This window comes from Myxocyprinus asiaticus, chromosome 32 (assembly GCF_019703515.2).
Source record: "Myxocyprinus asiaticus isolate MX2 ecotype Aquarium Trade chromosome 32, UBuf_Myxa_2, whole genome shotgun sequence".
Lineage (NCBI taxonomy): Eukaryota > Metazoa > Chordata > Actinopteri > Cypriniformes > Catostomidae > Myxocyprinus > Myxocyprinus asiaticus.
The window spans coordinates 7,146,201-7,167,222 of NC_059375.1; the positions used below are offsets into that span (position 1 = coordinate 7,146,201).

Here is a 21,022-nt window from a genome sequence, read left to right on the forward strand (position 1 = left end):
CTTGCCTGCTAATGCTGACGAATTGCAAGCTACCTTGCTTTGTTACTTTCAGATAATTTCAATGATCTTCTCTTTATACTAAAAGTCAGGTATACAGGATAAATGTAAGCAAATACGCTGGTTTCTTGGTTTCGTTGTACAACATATGACATACAAAACATACAATAGTGCAACATAACTGCAGTGGAACAGTAAATTGTCTGGTATAGTTCGGTAGTGTGTAGCTGTATGTGTGTATCAGTATGCTATGTTAGCTAAGTAGTTTTAGTTTAGTCTCAAAGTTTGTAGTAAAACAATCATAACTGTGTAATTTTAATTATGGTACCTCATCTGTCAGCATGATGCCGGTGAATCACGTTTAGCCTCTTTGTACGTTATGTCATTGTTTTAGTCGATGCTCACTCACTCGCGTCCCTATGGAGTGTGTGCACGAGCCAGAGCAACAGGTAGCTGGCTGCAGTTCACTTAACGGCCACAGGTGTCATTAATAACAAGGGTTTCTGAATCTTAAATACTGCACCTTTAAAAATTAAATTTATTTTTTGAAACACGAAAAACTTTAAACTAAATTAAAAAAGCAATTATAATAACTAAGTGATTAAAAAATCTTATATATAACCACCTCCCCAAATCCAAGCATTTACTGTCTCCCCATTTGCTATCATGCAAGCATCAGTCAGTGACACCAGATGAAAAATTACTAATAGCTACAAATTAAGAACTAAAGACAATTATAAATGTAAAGATTTATTATTATGATTATTAATAATTATAAGCCTAATAAATTCCCTTGTGTTCCCTGCCAAATGTGTGTTCTTATTGAATGTGTTTGTATTCCGTTTTGGTGATACAGTTAATGCTGCCTAAAGAAAATAAAATAGAACAATTTTAAGTTCAAGGTGAATGTGTCTCGTATTACTTTATGATTTAATCACTTTCGTCTTTGTTTCTTTAATACAAAGATACCTGTATATATTACTGGACCTGCAGAGTTGTGTTCACAATGTGTAAGAGCGAACTGCTCTGTGGAAATAAAGCAAAATAAACTCACAGCACCTCACGAGATGATTGGAGATCATTTGCAGCATTCTCATAGACTACATTATTCTTGCAAACAGTTTTCAGTCAAATAAAACAGAGAAAAAGGAGTGATAACTCTTTACATGCGCTTGTTCCACGAGACAGGGTCCCATTGCACGTCTCTGAACAAACAGCGAATCAGACACGAGCATTGACGGCTTTTCTTTTGTCTGTTCTTAAAAATATAATAAAATGTGTTTCTTCAAGCGCGTGTCTTTTTGACTAACAGCATTTCTTGTCATGTGTCACTCCGAGATGTCTTACAGGTCACCCGACTGTTGCGGGTAGATGAGCAAAATTACTTGCGCATGAAATACCTGCATTTGGACAAGGAGCTTGCGAGCTGGATTGAGCCTCGCCGCATTTGGAGGGTGGTGTGTCCTATTTCACACCCTGGGCACACATAAAAAATAACGAATGTTCATAAAATCACTCATAGAAAATGCTCTTAACAACTAAGATTAATAGTTATTGGGAAATGAGGCCCAGAACTCTGAATGTGCGTGTCTTGGAGAAGCTTTCATTGCACTCGTGAATAGCAGAGCTCGCTGCGCACACATATCATATCAGACATGCATCGGCATCTTTTCTTTCGTCTGTTCTTCAAAATATGATCACGCATGTTTCGTCAAACACGTGTCTTTGTGTCTAATTTCTTGTAATATATCACTCCGAGAGGTCTTACAGGTCACAGTGGCTGGTACAGCAGCAAAATAGTCAGCATGAAAAATCCGCATTTGGCGGGTGTTCATTTCAAATCTTGTTCACCAGGAGTAGGCTGTACCACAAATTCAGGAGAAAGGAAATCAAAACAGTTTCATTGACTTCAGGCTTTGCAATCGCACCTACACTTTCTGCAAGAAAATTACCTCTAGAAAGTTTTAAACTATCATGTTTTGGTGAATGGTGAGACACCCGGCGAGCCACTTGAGGCTCACGAGCCATAGGTTCCCGAACCCTGTTCTATATTATGGAAATGTTTGTAAATGTTTTGGATATGTATGCTCCAATGTTGCCTGTATCTTTAGAGATGGTCCCTAAATTTGCGACTAATTGTGAATAAAGAACATCTAATGTCAAACCAACTTTATTGCATTATTTACTGACGTGTGGACACTTGGTCACTTGTATCTGATTTCACTGCAGTATCGTGGAAAAAGAAACTACATGTAGCCATGCCAATGTAGGATCAGTACATAACGGCACATTCAGCAACATGGAAAAGCGGATCACGTTGGGTTCTGAACTCACGACTACATTGGTACAGCTAGTAAAAACATGCATCAAGCATCCACACCAACCCAGCTTTGTTTTTTTGCTTTTTTAGATATGCAGCCAATAACCTACAGACAAGGAAGTCTTAAATAATGCCTAAACTAAAGACTCTGCTAACTAAATATGTGTTAAGGGACTATGATACTGGCCTACTCGGACAACACATTGTTTCCTAGAGCTGGCAGAAAATACTCAAAACAGACACAAGCAGCGTATCTATCAACCATAATTAATATAGTTATATTCAATTACCTGTGATTGTTCAGGATTTGCCAATTGACAGTTATCCATCTTCATCTACCATTCTGCGATTGAGCAGCAGCTGTCGGAGTCACATTGGTGTGACGTCACCTCCCATCTTCGAATAATTGGCTAGAGGATGAGCTGTCCATCAAGAACTAGTGGACCAATGGGGACGCAAAATGCCCCCTGATTTACATGAAACTCTACTCGCAAGTTTTGGAAAACCAAGCGCAGAAATTGGAAACAAAAGCAAAGAAAAATACAGCGTAAGCATACAAAACAAATGAAAATATGAGCAAAATTGTCAGAGAGCACAAAAAAAAGAGTAATATAACCAAGGAAAACATGATTTTGTTTGCAATTCTGATGACTTGATTTTTTCAGAATATTTTAAATGTGTATATATTTTTGATTCATGCTTGTTATTTTTTGATCTGCGCTTATTTTGATATGTGCTTTTTATTTATTTTTGTGCTTATTTTTTTTTATCTGCGCTTTTTTTATTTTTTATTCACGCTTATTATTTTTGAATCTGTGACAATATTTTAATGTCTAGCTGGATCAGGGAAATTGGATGGTAACTCTTACACTCACTTGGACCTTTGTCCTTTTTAAGAATCAGAATGATCAGGGGGCCTGGGTAGCTCAGTGGTAAAAGACACTGGCTACCACCCCTGGAGTTCGCTAGCACGCTAGTTCTAATCCCAGGGCGTGCTGAGTGACTCCAGCCAGGTTGGCCCAGTTGCTAGGGAGGGTAGAGTCACATGGGGTAACCTCCTCGTGGTCGTTATAATGTGGTTTGTTCTCGGTGGGGCGCGTGGTGAGTTGAGCGCTGACACCGCGGTGGATGGTGTGAAGCCTCCACACATGCTATGTCTCCGTGGCATTACGCGCGTGCTTAACAAGCCACGTGATAAGATGCACGGGTTGATAGTCTCAGACGCGGAGGCAACTGGGATTCACCCGGATTGAGGCGAATCACTACACGACCACAAGGACTTAAAAAAAAAAAAAAAAAAAAAACGCACTGGGAATTGGGCATTCCAAATTGGGTGAAAAAAAAAGAATCAGAATGATCTGGGCTTGTGTCATGGTTGGCGTAAACTTTCCATTCTCACCTCCTCCTTTCTGGGTTTCGGCACCAGTGTAAGGGGGTTCAGTGGAAAGGATAATATAAATATAATATAAATAATAATTAAATAAACAATTTAAACAAAACACACAACCAAAACCACACATTACCTGCAACGCGCTGCCTGGAATTCTCTCTCTCTCTCGAACTGTCGTCCCCGGCAGCCTTTATCCCTCACGCGCCCCATCAGGCTGATTGGGGACCGGGTGTGTCTCATTCCAGCCCTCCTCGGCTCTACATTATTATTTTTTTTTTCTTCTCTAGAGTAAATCTTATGGACTGATGAAAAAAATGTATAGTCTCCAGATGGATATCTGTAAGACCAAGATTTTTACACATCCTGTGAAGCCTCAATGTTGCTCTAGGGGGCTTACACTCTTTTGCTTCACTATGATCAAGAACTCCATCAAAAGATTTCTAGACTGAATTACATTACAGAAAATAATTTATAAAACAAACCAGCCAATACGCATAATAAACACAATGAACACGTACATTCATTCAGAAAACTGAAAAAATAAATAAATTAACGTTCAGTTTCCTCGGCCAGTCAAATGAATGTTCAGTGAGCCGGCTGTTCATGAGTGCAGCAGATAACCTAATCCTTCCAATGTCCTGCAAAAAATACTCCACAAAACAAACTCCAGCCAATAGGAGGTATAAACACAAGGCACGTGCAGATTCATCCACAACTGTCCCGAAGGAGTGTTATTCCACAAAACAAACTCCAGCCGCTAGGCGGAACCAACACAAAAAGAAACAAAAATGCGCCCAGCTTCCTTGGATGGTCAAGTGAGTTAAGCTCACTTGGGGGCAACATGAGAAACACACCATGACTTCATCAGTCCATTGATTTTATGAAAGACATTGCTTGTGTGCATGTAAATATTTTGCGGCCATCCTTAGGATCTATTCCCTATTTGGCCGGGAACATCAGTGCAAAAGTGACCCTCTGTTGATGCAAGAGTTTCTTGCATTCCGTCAGTGCTAAAGTTTCTTGAAGGAGTGTTATTCCACAAAACAAACTCCAGCCGCTAGGCAGAACCAAAACAAAAATAAATAAAAAGGCGCCCAGCTTCCTCAGACAGTCAAGTGTATATTCAGTGAGACAAGCTCACTTGGGGGCAACATGAAAATCACCAAATGGCTTACGCACCCCATTGTCTCTATGAAAGACATTGCTTGCTGTGGGCATGTAAATATTTTGCGGCCATCCTTGGTATCTATTCTCAATTTGGCTGGGTACATCAGTGCAAAAGCGATCTTCCGTTGATGAAAGAGATTCTTGAAGGAGTGTTATTCCACAAAACAAACACCAGCCACTAGGCGGTTGATGTAAGAGTTTCTTGCATTCCTTGAATCAATCATGTTTCTCTCGTCAAATTCGCAAAGTCTGGGAACAAGAAAAAGTTGTCTTTTTTCCAAGAAAGCTTTCCTTTGCTCCTCGCCTCGTGTAACACGAGATCTTTATCGGATGATCTCAGAAATTTGGCCAGAATTGATCGGGGCCTGTCTCCTTCCATGAATCACTGAGCTTCCTGTGGGGAAAGATGCGTTTCTTGAAGAAACACTACATCATATTTCTTATGCTTAAGAAGAGAAATAACCTTCATTCTTTTTATGGGGTGCCGCAACCCATTCACATTCCACGTGTAGAGAGACAATCTGCTCATATTAACTCTTGACATTTTGACATATGAGAAAAAATAGATTGTGTGTCAAAAACAAAATTATAAAGACCACATTCCAACATTAGTGCAACAATCAAACCCCAAACTTCCCCCAGCACCAAACAAACAGAAAAAAGAAAAATGTGCGCATTAACAGCGCCAACTGGCATCCATTCCTCTAAACTCAAACAGTCCATGAACGCCTACGAGAGCCCCCGCAACAACTTTGCTGTCGGATTTCTCAAGTCTGGTGTTTTTACACAACAACAATCCTAGGTGTTTATTCGGTACTGTGGCTGAATTGGTTAGGAATAAAGCCTCAACTGAACCAGATATTTTGTCGCAGCACAATAGTAATGACTTCATGAATTTCTTTACTGATAAAATTGAAATAATCAGAAATAAAATTGGAATTATGCAATCGTCTGTCACAGTACCTCAGAAAACAGTGTCTCATAATTTTCCTCACGTCCAACTTCAATCCTTCGCTGTCATAGGTCATGAAGAGCTAACAAAACTTATCGAAGCATCAAAAGCCACAACATGTATGTTAGATCCAATTTTCCCTGTAATCTCAGAACATCATCTTAATATTATTAACTCCTCACTATCCTTAGAACATGTCCCAAGAAACTTTAAAATGGCAGTTATCAAACAGCTTATTAAGAAGCCACAACTTGATCCTGGAGAACTGGCTAATTATAGACCGATTTCAAATCTCCCGTTTATGTCAAAAATACTAGAAAAGGTAGTATCCTCCCAAATATGTTCATTTCTACAGAGAAATAGTATATATGAACAATTTCAGTCAGGATTTAGGCCTCATCACAGTACAGAGACTGCACTTAGAGTTACAAATGACTTGCTCTTATCATCTGATTGCGGCTGCACTTCACTTCTATTGCTTTTAGATCTTAGTGCTGCCTTCGACACTATAGATCATGACATTCTCTTGAATAGGCTAGAGAATTATGTGTGGACTTGCATTAGCATGGTTTAGGTCCTATTTAGCAAACCGCTACCACTTTGTCTATGTAAATGAGGAATTGTCAAACCAAACAAAAGTATGGATCAGTGATGGAACACAGTGATCAGTTTTAGGGCCTCAGCTTTTCTCCTTGTATACGCTTCCCCTGGGAGATATTATCAGGAATCATGAAATAAATTTCCACTGTTATGCTGTTGATACCAAAATATATATTTCTTCAAAACCTGTGAGCCTGGTTTCTCCCAAGGTTATTTTTCTCCATTAACCAACATCTTATGGAGTTTTGTGTTCCTTGCCACAGTCGCCTTTGGCTTGCTCACTGGGTTTCTAAATACAATTATTATTTAATAACTTATTTTTAAACAGAGTTCACAATCGTATTTTATCAAACTACATAATGATGACTCTAACACAGTGTTCCCCAACCTTTTTTCTGCCATGGCACACTTTTTACGACTAAAACATTCTATGGCACACCACTATCCTACATAGGCTAACCATCGTCAATATTTTTCCTTTTCAAGAACTTGTCCATGTTTTCTGTCCATCTTAGTAGCGTGTTTACTTGTAATGTTTGAAATTCAGCTATAAAAAAAAATAAAAAAAAAACAAGTCGAGTAAGGCGATGCCATGCGAAGGGCAGACGTGTGAGAGACAGCTCTGTGCACTTTGCTAATTTTTTTAATTATTTTCATGATATAATCCAGTGAAATTCGATACACCCAGTTACACATTTACTGTTTGAGGTAAACATGGCAAAGAAGTCAAAATCCTCGGGCTGTGGAGACATTAAAAGACACGGGTTCAAGATGAAAGCCCAGACAGGTCTGTGGACCGGGTACTCCATTTGGATGGTGCGGCGGGAGAAGGAATCCAGCATCAACTGTCCAACATGTTGGTGATGTTGACGAAGGTACTTGCGGACTTGGAGGATCTCGTTGTAATACGTTGATCGATTATGGCGATTGAAAAAAAATTCTATGAGTTAGTCACAAGTGTGACGTTGAAAAACGAATCAATTTTTTTTGGAGTCATCAGAGAGGGAATTAGCCGCTAATTGGCTCGCGACTAAAGTTGATTTGGAACGTGTTCTTGAAAAGCTTGAAGATCTTGAGAATAGAAGCTGCAGGAATAACATTTGAATTGTTGGAATTCCTGAGCATGAGGAGGGCAGAGATATGGTGAAATTCCTAGAGGAGCATTTCCCAAGTCTGCTCGACATTACAGGCCACAAGCTGGAAATCGAGCGAGCTCACAGGGACCCAGCTCACAGATCTGCTGAGGAAGGAAGACCCCGATTGATTCTGGCCAAATTTTTTTGATCATCCGATAAAGATATCATGTTGTGCCAGGCGAGGAGCAAAGGAAAGCTTTCTTGGAAGAATTACAATATTTTCTTGTTCCTGGACTTTGCGAACTCGACGAGAGAAAGGCGATCGGTTTAGGGAATGCAAGAAACTCTTACATCAGCGGAAAATCACTTTTGCGCTGATGTTTCCAGCCAAACACCAAGGACGGCAGCAAAGTATTTACATGTCCCAATCAGGCAATGTCTTTTATTGAAACAATGGGTGAGTAACCATTGGGTGTTTTTCTTGAGAGTGGATTGACTCACTGTACATACTCTGGCTTTCGGAGGAAGCTGGGTGCCATTTTTGTTTCCTTTTGCGTTGGCTCCGCCGAGTGGTTGGAGTTTGTTTTGTTTTGTGGATTAACACTTTTCCTTAAAGAGACTTTTGTATTGACGGAAGATCACTTTTACAATGAACGGATGACCGCAAAATATCTACATGCCCACACAAAGGATGTCTTTCATAAAGTTGGCGGACTGTGTAAATCATGGGATATACTTTTATGCGGCCTCTGAGTGAATTGACTCTTGACTATCCGAGGAACCTGGATGCGTGTTTCGTTTCCTTTTGTGCTGGTTCCACCTAGCGGTTGGAGCTTGTTTTGTTAAATAACATTACTTCGGGACAGTTATGGATGAATCTGTCAGTTCCTTGTGCTTATGCCTCCTGTTGGCTGGAGTATGATTTGTGGAGTATTTTCATGGGACATTGGAATGATTATGTCATCTGCTGCACTCATCAGCTGGCTCACTGAAGATTCGTTTGTCTGACCGAGGAAACTGAACGACTTTATATTGGCTGGAATTTGTTTTGTGAAGGAACACACCTTCGAGACAGTTCTGTGAATGAGTCTACACGTTCTGTGTGTTTATTCTGCCTATTGGTTGGGGTTTGTTTTACAAAATATTTGGTGTTATGTAATTTTGCTTTACAAATTTGTGAGGGAAAATTGAGCAATCCGATGGCAAAGTTGTCGCAGGGGCTCTCGTAGGCGTACATGGACTTCTTGAGTTTAAAGGGATTGACAGCGGTTGGCGCTGTCGTGCGTGGGGTTAATGCGCACGTTTTACTTTTTTTCTGTTTGTTTTGTTTTCGGGGGGATGTTTGGGGTTTTATTGTTGCATTAATGTTGAAATGTGGTCTTCATAATTTTGTTTTTGGCACACAATTTTTTTCCTATTATATCAAAATGTCAAATGTTAATTTGAGTGGATTGTCTCTCTCCACATGGAATGTGAATGTGTTGGGGCACCCTATAAAAAGAAGGAAGGTTATTTCTTTTCTTAAACGTATGAAATATGATATAGTGTTTCTTCAAGAAACGCATTTTTCCCCGCAGGAACCTGAAAAACTTGGGAAGATATGGGGTGGACAAATTTTCTTTAGTGTTGGCTCAATTAAGAGCAAGGGGGTCATTATATTGGTAAATAAACATTTACAATTCAAAATTCTCAAACAGTTTAATGATAAATTAGGAAGAGTCATTATTGTTTTAGCAGAAATTCAGGGTAAGTCTGATTTTGGCTAATATTTATGCACCTAATGCTGATGATCAGGGCTTTTTCATAGATCTTGAAGGGATGATATAATTTTAGGAGGAGACTTTAATCTTTTGATGGACTTAGTCCTTGATCATAGTGAAGCAAAAGTGTGCAAGCCCCCTAGAGCAACACTGACGCTTCACATGATGTGTAAAAATCTTGGTCTTACAGATATTTGGAGACTTTTGAACCCATCTGGTAGAGACAATACATTTTTTTCATCAGTCCATAAGATTTATTCTAGAATAGATTTTTTTAATATATATCCAAATCCCTCATTTCATCTGTTGTTGATTGCTCAATTGGTTTTTTAGTCTCGTATCACACCCTGGTGAGTTTAAGAGGTGTTGCCACATATAGAGAAAAAAGAAATCCTATAGTTAGCGCCTTAATGTATCCCTTTTGCAAAATCCTAATTTCCAACAAATGTTAAAGACTGAAATCAGTGTTTATATGGAGACCAACTGGTCCTCGGTATCCTCTGTGGGTGTGGCTTGGGAGGCACTTAAGGCGGTTCTTAGGGGTTGGATCATACAGTATGCCTCATTCATCAAAAATCCAAAGCACGAGAACTCGTGGAGTTGGAAGGAAATATTAAAAGTGCAGAGGCAGAGCTGAAGAGCCGTATGTCATCTGATGGCCTCAGAGAATTGACCCGATTGAAATATAGATATTATACTATTTTGTCGCAGAAAGTGGAGTTTTGGTTATTCAGGGCAAGACAGTCATATTTTGAGTCGGGGGACAAAGCAGGGAAGCTTTTGGCTAGATATATAAAGCAGAGAGAGTCTTTTTCTAACATTCCCTCAGTGAAATCTGCTGGTGGTGAAATGTTTACCTCAGCCATTGATATTAATAATGCCTTTAAAGAGTTCTATCTTGATCTTTATAGTTCCATGTCTTCGTCTACTGATGAAGATATTAGAAATTTTGTGGAACCATTAGATCTTCCTAAACTGAAGACTGAGCAAAAAAAACGCTCTTGATTCTGAGATAACCTTGGAGGAGCTTGACAAGGTAATTAAGTTGGTAATTACCTTGATTAATTTTAAGATGGTTTTGCCGCAGAATTTTTTAGATGCTATGCTACAGAACTGGCTCCACTTTTGTTAGAAGTTTATACTGAATCATTAAAGAATAGAAAGCTTCCTCCAACCATGACACAAGCCCGGATCAGTCTGATTCTTAAAAAGGACAAAGATCCAAGTGTAAAAGTTACCGTCCAATCTCCCATATCCAGCTAGATGTAAAAATGTTGTCCAGAATTTTGGCTAACAGATTAAGTAAGGTTATGACATCTCTTATATATATATAGATCAGGTAGGGTTTATTCGGGGCTGCAGCTCTTCTGATAACATCAGGCGTCTCATCAATATTATGTGGTCAGTAGCGAATGATCAGTCTCCGGTCGCTGCCATCTCACTTGACACCGAAAAGGCGTTTGATATGGTAGAATGGGATTATCTTTTTAAGATTTTGGAAATGTATGGGTTCAGGAGTACAGTACATTTATTGGTTGGATTAAGTTACTTTATAAACACCCAGTAGCGGTACAAACAAATGGATTAATTTCAGAATATTTTACTCTGAATAGGGGCACTCGTCAGGGTTGCCCTCTTTCCCCATTATTGTTCTGTCTTGCCCTGGAACCATTAGCAGCCGCAATAAGAAAGGAGGATGATTTTCCAGGGGTGATTGCGGGAGGTGTGGCGCATAAGCTTCTGCTTTACGCATATGATATTTTAATATTCGTCTCCGACCCCACTAGATCTATGCCTTGCCTCCACAGAATTATTAATTCCTTTTCCAAGTTCTCTGGATACAAAGTCAATTAGTCTAAATCCGAAGCTTTGGCTTTGACAGCGTACTGTCCAGTAACGGCCTTCCAGCGGCCCAAACAGGGCATTAAGTATTTGGGAATTTTATTCCCAGCAAATTTGTCTGATTTAGTCAGAGTTAATTTTGATCCCTTAATAAAAAGGTTTTCGAATGATGTGGACAGGTGGGCTTCATTACACTTATCGATGATTGGAAAGGTTAATGTAATTAAAATGAATTGTATTCCAAAATTCAACTATCTGTTACAGTCTCTCCCTATAGATGTCCCCCTCTCTTATTTCAAGCAATTTGATAGCATAGGGAAGTCCTTCATTTGGAATGGTAAGCGTGCTAGGTTAAATTTCAATAAGTTACATAGGACGATTGACAAAGGTGGGTTAGGCCTACCCAAGATTTTGTTTTATTATTATGCATTTGGTCTCAGACATTTGGGTCATTGGTTGCTTCCACCTGAAAGAGCCCCTCCCTGGTTTCTTATTGAACAAGAAGTTCTTGCCCCTATTTCACCATTGCAAAGCCTTTCGATCAAAGTAACCGGAGAAGTTAAGTCACACCCCGTTATTTCGCATTTGCACGTGGTTTTGACTAAAGTGTCTAGAGTGTTTAATTCGGACATTTATTTAAATGTTGCCTCAGGCATATGGCTGAACCCTGAATTACATATTATTAAGTCCCCTTTCTGTTGGTCAGAGTGGATTGGGAGCGGGGTTTCTACACACTGTGACCTATATGAGAGTGGAGTACTGAGATATTTTGATAATTTGGTTCAACATTTTAAGATTCCTAGATCCCAGTTCTTTAGGTTTTTACAGCTGCGCCACCTGCTCTGTACTGTTTTTGGGAGTGGTGTACACCCCCCTAAAGCGGCAGATACTTTGGAAATGGTGATTACTGCTTATGGGAAAGGTCATGAAGCTTCTGTGTATTACTAACTGTTAATTCAGAGTCTGGGGGATGGAGCTTCGTCTTCTCTCATGAGATTATGGGAGAAAGATTTAAACTTGGTATTGGAGGAGGGAGAGTGGGCTAGGTTCCTGAAAAGCATCAGGTCTGCATCTAGAGATGCAGGGATCCGTCTGATGCAATTTAAGATTTTGCATTGGTTCTACTGGACCCCCCCCTAGATTGTATAGGCTTGGTCTTTAAGACTCACCCACCTGCTGGTGATGCCAGTCAGAAAACAGGGACACAACCCATGTTTTTTGGGGTTGTATTAAGATTCAGGAATTTTGGTTGAGGATACAGCGTTTTGTGTGTAACGTACTGGACACTCAGTTTTCATTTTGCCCCAGACTTTGTATTTTGGGTGATGGAGGGGTCCTCAATATAGGAGATAAATATATGAAAAGCTGGGTCCTAACCAGCGTGATGATTAGCAGACAGCTAATCCTTAGGGGTTGGAAGTCAACTGATGCACCCTCATTTCGTGAGTGGTGCACCGAGTTGGGTAAAGTGGCAGCTTTCGAGGAGATGACTTCCAGATGGCTGGGGAACCTGTCGAGTTATGGTAGAAAATGGGGCAGTTATTTGTCTCATTTGGAGAGGTCCTAGTGTGGGGCAGTGGAGGGAGCCAATTTTTTTTTTTTTTTAATTCATTTTTTTCCCCTATATGTTGGGGGGGGGGGTTATAAAGGGTTATAAGTTGATTCCTAATGCATAATTTTGTAGTTAAATTTATTTTTGTCTGTCTTGGAATCAATAAAAAATGTTAATAACAAAAACAAAACAAAAAAACAAGTCACATAGGTAGGCTAAGCTGTGTGAGGTCACAGGTGGCAAGAGCGCTAAATGGGTAGTGAAAAAACAACAAATTTGCTTCTTTTCTAATTTATAGATTTGTTCTTGCAATGCCACAACAAATTACAGGGATGCAAACTCAAGAAGGGCGAAAAAGGTAAGACAATCACTGGTCCACAAACATTTTTCTGGGGATATTTTCTTTAAAGAATAAGCTAAAAGCACCTATTCCTTCTAGTTTATTCAAGTTTACAATTGTGCAGAATTAGCTGCAAAATAAAGAGTATTTTGGTGAGGCCTGCTCACCAACACAAATGTGTTCAATTTTATTAACTGATTAGTTCAGTGACCCCTTCTGGAAATGTCACTAGGTGGCGACAAATGAGCATCTTATGTGATTGATTGAGTAAGTCAGTGACTCATTTTGAGTTGTTCATGACCGAAATCTAACAAGAGACTTTATAGTGTTTAAGCGTTAAAAGAACAAATCAGATCTAAAGTCTTCCTTCAGTCTGAGCATTATTTTTCATCCAAAAAGACAACAATAATAGTCTAATAATAGTGAGTTTCAATAACGTCCTTTCCTTCTCCTTTATTAAAACTTGCATGGCTACAAATCTACTGACATCCGTATAACAATTATAAACACAAAGCAGATCTACGGTATCATTTTCCTACAGTAGCCTATTTAAACTGCTGAGCATGGCTTTTATCAGAAAAGTCCACAATAATAGACAAATAATAATTTTGAGTTTCAATAATGTTCTTTCGTCATTGTAAAGCGCATTTCACGAGTTGAGTCGAGGCGTCAACGCTCCGTTCAACGCCAGCGTCAAGTGCCGCATTGCCCTCCACATGACAAGAGTTGCAGAAAGCGTCACGGAGGGGCGATTTTACCATGTAAAAAAGCGGGATGTGTGCACAATATACATTGAAAACATGTATTTGGAAGAAAGAAAAAAAGCTTGCAGTTGCTTTGATAGCAGAAAGTAAAAAAAGGACTCGTTTAGGTCTAAGTGTTTTCTTGGTGAATTTAAATTAGTTCAATAACTGGGGTCTCTGATATTCGTAAACGATAAGGTAATATTTAATTAAAAGAAATTATGAGACATTCAATGTCTCTTCACAAATTTGGACAGTTTTTAAATATTTCTTGTTGCTTAGTACTTTCAAAGATATTATTGGTGAAGCAAAAACGTGTGTGTGAAAAACACTTTGGTGTAAAGTTGCGTCACTTCATAGACTTTAATGTATTCTGCAGCACTGACGCGAGTCATGTGAAAGACCCTTAACGCGAATAAATATCAGTCACTTTTGCACATTAATCATTGCTCTTCAAAATCACAAAAGTGACCGATTATGGTTTCAATTTTTTGGACCGATTTTTGGATCCCTGAAATTATAATTTTTTTTTCTTCATGCATTTATTTATTTTGTGGAATTTGATAATTTTCCACGGCACACTAGCAGCACAGTGGTTGAGAAACACTGCTCTAAGATTATTATTAGATATTACAGTTTCATTTTCTGTTAATGCATGGTTTTCTGTAAAGCCAGTTTGAAACGATGTATGTTGTGAAAGGCGCAGTACAAATTTTGTGAGACCGCTAGGTGGAACCAGCACAAAAAAAAAAAAAAAAAAAGGTTCTCCAAGTCCTCCAACTTCTCCCAGACACGCTCCAAATCCACCTTGGTCGCTAGCGGATTAGCAGCTAATTCCCTCTCCGATGACTTCAGATAATCAATTCGTTTCTCAACATCCCCCACTCTTGTAACCACCTCAGTGAATTTCATCTCCATGGCAGGGATCGATCGACGTATTACAGCAAGATCCTCCAAGTCAGCAACGACCTTCGTCAGCATTGCCGACATGTTCAACATTTCTCGTCGAATTTATCTCATTTCTCCAACCAGATCGGCTCCCTGGCTCAGGGCTTTCTCAGGGGATATCAGCTTGAGCACATAAGTGTCTTTTAATGTCTCCATAGTCTGAGGATTTTGAATTCTTTGACATATTGTCCTCCTGGAACAGTTATGGAACAGAGTGCATCGAATCTCACTGGTTTATGTCATTAATAGTGTTAAAACTAGCAAAGTGCGCAAACCTCACATGGCGTCACGTGACTCCCCGTAAAAGTACAATTAAATAAACTAACTGAAACTAATAATTAAGAACCAAATACAAAGAGGATTGATACTTAGTAAGTTATAGGCTAAATATTTTTTACTTCTTGCTGTTGTGAATTTCGCAACAAAGTGATGAAGAAGAGCTCAAGTTTCCAGACTCCATGTGCATGATTTTTTTTCTTGTTTTTAAAAAAAAAAAAAAGTTATAAGAAACATTGTAAGTGTATGTAGACTATATTAGGCCAAGACGCACATCTTATTTTGTGATTTGATTATCTTAACCTGTACTGTACGGCACTATTATCATCCAGAGACCAAGGGCAGACTGCTATTTCTAAGTGGGGTAGTTTTTCAGGTGTTTGTTGTCAGAAAGAAAACATGGAGGACACTTTGTTCTCTATGTAAAAATTAATAAAAATATATCAAATGGTTACTGATATAAAAAAAATAATTAATGGCTGAAACGGCAAGTAAAAACAAGGCAGCTACATATAGAAAAATGCTCTTGCTACACATTAACTACAGAAATTGTACTTTCTTCTATGTTGAAATTTTACATTCTCCCAAGTTCAAACTTGGAAACTTCACTTGGAAACACTATCAGCAGTGGCATGCGTTGACTAAACCCCTTCAACCCCCACCAACTGTACACTCATATGACTGTGAATATTACCTCACAGTCCTCTTAGGTCTATTTTCAGTCTGACTTGTTTCTTGCATAACTTGTTTTTCTTTCGCTGCAATCAAATGAAGCTGCTGAAATGACGATTGTGAGCACAGAGTCTCTTTGACTTTGCAATAATTTACCAAGTAAATTATTGTGTTTTGATGCATTTATTTATTAAATGCATAAACATTTTTAAATTAATGGGGGGAAGAACTTTTTATTATTTTAATAATTTTTCTCTGAACGGTTTGAAGGGGCTGACTGCTGTTGGGGCTCATGTATTCAGATAGAAGACAAAGGCAGGCCTAACACAGTTGTAAAACCTAACTCAGCCCCCACATACCAAGTCGTAAATCTTACTGATAAAAATCGCACCAAAATCAAACAAAGGGAGTCCAAAACAGACTACAAATCCCATGAAGCCTTGCTCACTAAAGGATCGAACTCTCAATTCCTATTGGATGAGGCACACAACAGAACGCACCTCAACCATGACATCATCAGGAGTAGAAATACCTCTGAAATGTTTCTGGGATTTGCTTCCAGCAACTTTGTTCGCCGTGTGTAGACACAGCTCATCGCTGCTCTCAGGTTCAGCCTCATGGCACAAGGAAGTAACGTCTGACTTGAAACTGTGGCCATACAATCTCCATCTCGCTGGACGTCTTGAGATTACTCTGTGTTCCACCGAACACTCTAACGGATCCGAAGGAGACTGCCGAGCAATCCGCATCTTCATCCGTTTGCCTGCAGAAGTGAAGAGATTAAAGATTTCTCTTCCATCTTCAATCAAGTCAACGTTTCTGATTTCTCCGCCAGCCTGCCGAGAATCAGCAGCCGTACCGACCGCCGACAGAGCGAGGAAACGGCCTCCCGTCATCACCCGAGCCTCGAGGAAGTGAGTCTGAGTTAAAGGACGGATGAACACACATTCTGCATCCTCATGCGATTCAAGTTAGAGGTTTACGTCTGGGCAGAGATAGAATATTATAGTGTGTTATTCTTGTGTTTCAAGGTTTTTGCTTGTACGGTTTACGGACCGCCATGTCCGCTCATTATTAATACTCAGGGTATTAATTATTACGAATTTGATTTGCTGTATTGTGGTCCAACCAAACTGGACTGTTGAGCATTTTCGCCATCGCGGGTGAGACTGGCAAACTGAGTTTATCCATTAAAGAATCAAAGAATGCGGGACTGTTTACGAGCCGTCCACCGCATCTCTGAGTGATAAACTAACAGCTGCTTTCTCTCCCATGATCGCGAAATTGGCTTTGGGGCCGTCACTTAATTCTCTCTCTCTCTCTCCCTAACCACATGCACGCGCACGCGACCCCTCACAAACATTCTGGCACACATTTTTGGCTCGTAGATAGCTTCGTGCTAAAGCTCAGCTTTGTCCCTAAGCTATCGTACAAGCGGATACATGCGGTAACTGGTAGACGCCATTGACTGGTTTCTCTCCACCCACATTCGCGGCCATATTCCCTGGCCGGAAGTCTCGCGTGACATACTCTCCACGAGAGTCACGTCCGCCATTTTGTGCGCGTCCCTCCTTACACACACACACACACACTCACTCTCACACACCCCCTCATGTGTTATAGGATTATTTTGATTTCCATATCTAATCATATCACTGTTTAGTTTGTAGTTGTAAGTCGGAAGTTTATTGACTGCATTGTATTAATTATTAATTGATATTACTGCATAAATAAACTTTGTTTATATTAAAAAGAGAAGTGTTTTGGTTTGTTTTGCATACGCCTGTGTCATGCTGATGGGATGTCAGTGCTCGGATTCAAGCCTTCATTCATTGTTTTTTCCCGAAAATCGATATTCTTCAGACGTCGATTTTCCTAAGAAAACAATCTAATATTGAGACTGTTATACTATCTGGTTATTAGTCCCTGGGATTCCAGGGTGGTGCCCCGTCAATGTTAATCCTTATTAATATTCTGTTGATTTTTGATAATTGATAATTATCTTTGATGATTGTTGAATTTGAATGATCAATGTTAATTTTAATTAATGTTTCATCGATGTTAACAATTAACGATTATCTTTGATAATTGTTGATTTAAAGGATTAAAAAAAAAACTAACATTGATTCTCATTTTAATAATTAATAATTATCTTTGATAATTATTAATTATTGCTAATAACCAAACTTGCTCCTAAACATAGCGCACTACATTTACTGGAGCCCCATATGAGGTTTTAATGAGTTAGATTCAATTAATGAATTTAAATATTAATTAATAACTGAAGAAATAATTGTTAATTATTTCTGATAGTAACACTGACCTAAACAACCAGTAAAGCCTTACACTGCACACAACAAGGTATCAGGTAGGCACCCTTGCGAATCTCAGCGCTGATTGGTAGTAATTCTGAAGTTAGAACTTTAACTCTGTTTTCCAGCTGTAGTGTGGTAATAATCTGAGCAACCATGGAGTGAGAGACAACGCAGATAACTTCAATGATACCTGCTCGCTGACTGACAATGCAGACTCTCTGAACAACAACTAAACTCGCTCATAGCACCCTTTTGCTTAAACATTCAATGTCACAGGGATGAATGAAAATCCACACATCTAGCTCTCTGCACTGCTCTTACACTTTAGTTTGGAACATCACCAACACAAGCAGAGTAATACAAACAGTTGAACGCCCCAGTGCTTGGAACGCCTCTTGTCCAGTCGAATTCGAGGACTGGAACTAACTATTGTATAAAGATATTAAAATGAAAGAAATGAAGAAACAACATGAATGCAGTACAACACGGATAGATGTTTGCTCTCTCAAAGCCCACACACCCAATTTGTCTATAAAAACTCAAATCAGATCAACATCTTTGCAACATCTTTAAACTTGACGACTCTCTTTTCAACTCCTCCCCCAACTGCAACTGGCAAATCTTGACAATCGGTAAGGCAAGGCGCAGTTGAAGTTGAACACTCACAGTAAGGATGTATGGTGTTTGTGATACCAAGATATTGTACCGTGTCAGACTGCATCTGTTTAAAATGAGCAACTGTTCATAAATCTAGAACCTCTTCCATTAAAACTTCAAGTGTGCATTTCAAATGTGTCAGTTAAAGATAAAGAGTATGTCATCTGTCAGGTTTGTCACCTGCATTGTGATTTGTGGTTCTTCAGAAGCAGATACTTAAACAGTCTTGTGGTTTTCAGCCGAATGAAGCTTTGGATATTACATATCACCCGTTGGCAGAATAAAAATGAAAAACTCTGAGGCAGTGCTTCAATGTGAATGAAATGTGTAAAAAAAATAAAATAAAACAAGCTTTGAAGCAAGCTTTGATGATCAGTAATATTAAAATATGCAGTACCTACTTACAAATGTCATGGATTTTTTTATTGCAAATTATTGTACAAGCTAATCAACCTTTTTATTCAAAGAATGTGTACATATTTTATTCATTTGTCTACTTTCACAATCCAATGCACAAATACTTAGCAGGGTTCCCAGGGTCTTAACAAGGAGCTCTGCGGTCACAGGGGGTTTAGTGCTTCAGCAACATAAGCCTTTGGTTTGGCTATGACAATAACCTCTGGGGCAGCCATGACAGGAAACTTTGGTGCAGCCATGGGTGGAACCACTGTGATGGCCATGACAGGAACCACCCACATAGACCCCCCCCCCGTCAACAACTTTGGGGGCGTGTTGAAGCGGGTTTCAGCCCAGGGCACCATACAAGCTAGAACCTCCACTGACTGTACTGAATGATTACCATATTCATATTGTATGGTATTTTCAAAGTATTTAAAAAAATACCATGGGATAGTCCACGTATAAAAACACAACTTTACAAGTGTAATACCAAGATAATTTTTATGAGAAATATAACAGAAAAGCGAATTATTGGTGATAAAAGGAATAATGGAAAAATCTGAAAATTTATATAATATTGCTTAAAAAAAGCTTAAATACTGTTAAAGCAGAAAACAAACTAGTTATGTATGTGTAAGCACTAATTAAAAAATAAATTTAGTGAGAGTCACGTGACGCCATGCGAGGTTCGGAAGTGTGAATGGCGAGCTCTGCGCACTTTGCTAGTTTTGATACTTTTTGTGTCATAATCTGGTGAGAATCCATACACCCTGATCCATAACTGTTCTAGGAAGACAATATGTCAAAGAATTCAAAATCCTCAGGCTCTGGAGACATTAAAAGACACTTACGTGCTCAAACTGACGCCCCTCCGGAGGCCTCGAGCCAGGGAGTCAATTGGGCTGGAGAGGTAAAAGAAATTCGGCAAGAATTGCTTAACGTATCTGCAATGCTGAACAAAGTCATTGCTGACTTGGAGGATCATGCTGCAATATGCGATCACGGCCACGGAGACGAAATTTACTGAGGTCATTACAAGAGTGGCATATGTCTAGAAACGGATCAGTTATCTGGAGTCATCAGAAAGGGAATTATCTGCTAATCCGCTAAGGTGGCGACCAAGGTGGATTTGAAGTGTGTCTGGGAGAAGCTGGAGGATATGGGGAATCGTAACCGGCGGAATAACTTCTGAATTGTTGGAATTCCTGAGGGAGCAGAGGGTCAGAGTATGGTGGAATTCCTGGACGGGCTCTTTCCGAATCTGCTTGACATAACAGGCCATAAACTGGAAATCGAGTGAGCTCACAGGGTCCCTGTGTTTTTTTTTGTTTTTTTTATTTTATTTATATATATTTTTTTGTGTGTGTGCTTGTTCCACTAGAGGCTGGAGTTTGTTTTGAGGAGGAACACACCTTCGGGACAGTTATGTGGATAAATCTACACGTTTTTTGTGTTTATCCTGCCTGTTGGCTGGAGTTTGTTTTATAGATTATCTTCTGTTGTGTAATTGTGTCTTACAAAATTTTTATAGAAACACCGGACTTGAGCAATCCGACAGCAAAGTTGTTGCTGGGGATCTTGTAGGTGTAACTGGACTGTTTGAGCTTAGAGGGATGGATGCCGGTTGGCACTGTCATGCACGGGGTTAATGTGCACGTTTTTCTTTTTGTTTGGTTTGGGGGAGGTTCGGGTTTGATTGTTGCACTAATGTGGAATGTGATTATCATTTTATTTTTTACACACAATCTATTTTTTCTAATATGTCAAAATGTCAAATGTTAGTATGAGTGGATTGTCTCTCTCCACATGGAATGTGAAAGGGTTGGGGCACCCCATAAAAAAGAAGGAAAGATATTTTTCTTCTTAAACGATAGAAATATGATATAGTGTTTCTTCAAGCAATGCATCTTTCCCTGCAGGAATCATTACACTGATAAGCAAGAATCTACAATTCAAAAGTCTCAAGCAGATTAAAGATAAATTAGGAAAAGTCATTATTGTTTTAGCAGAAATTCA

The 21,022-nt window shown here is 39.3% G+C and overlaps 1 long non-coding RNA gene across 1 annotated transcript; it reads left to right on the forward strand.

The window, feature by feature from the left end:
- The first annotated feature begins 2,679 nt into the window (after window positions 1-2,679).
- LOC127422930 (uncharacterized) lies at window positions 2,680-20,927 on the forward strand. Its single transcript, XR_007894240.1, has 3 exons — window positions 2,680-2,864; window positions 12,955-13,014; window positions 20,388-20,927. It is a non-coding gene; the product is annotated as an uncharacterized LOC127422930 (long non-coding RNA).
- The last annotated feature ends 95 nt before the right edge of the window (window positions 20,928-21,022 follow it).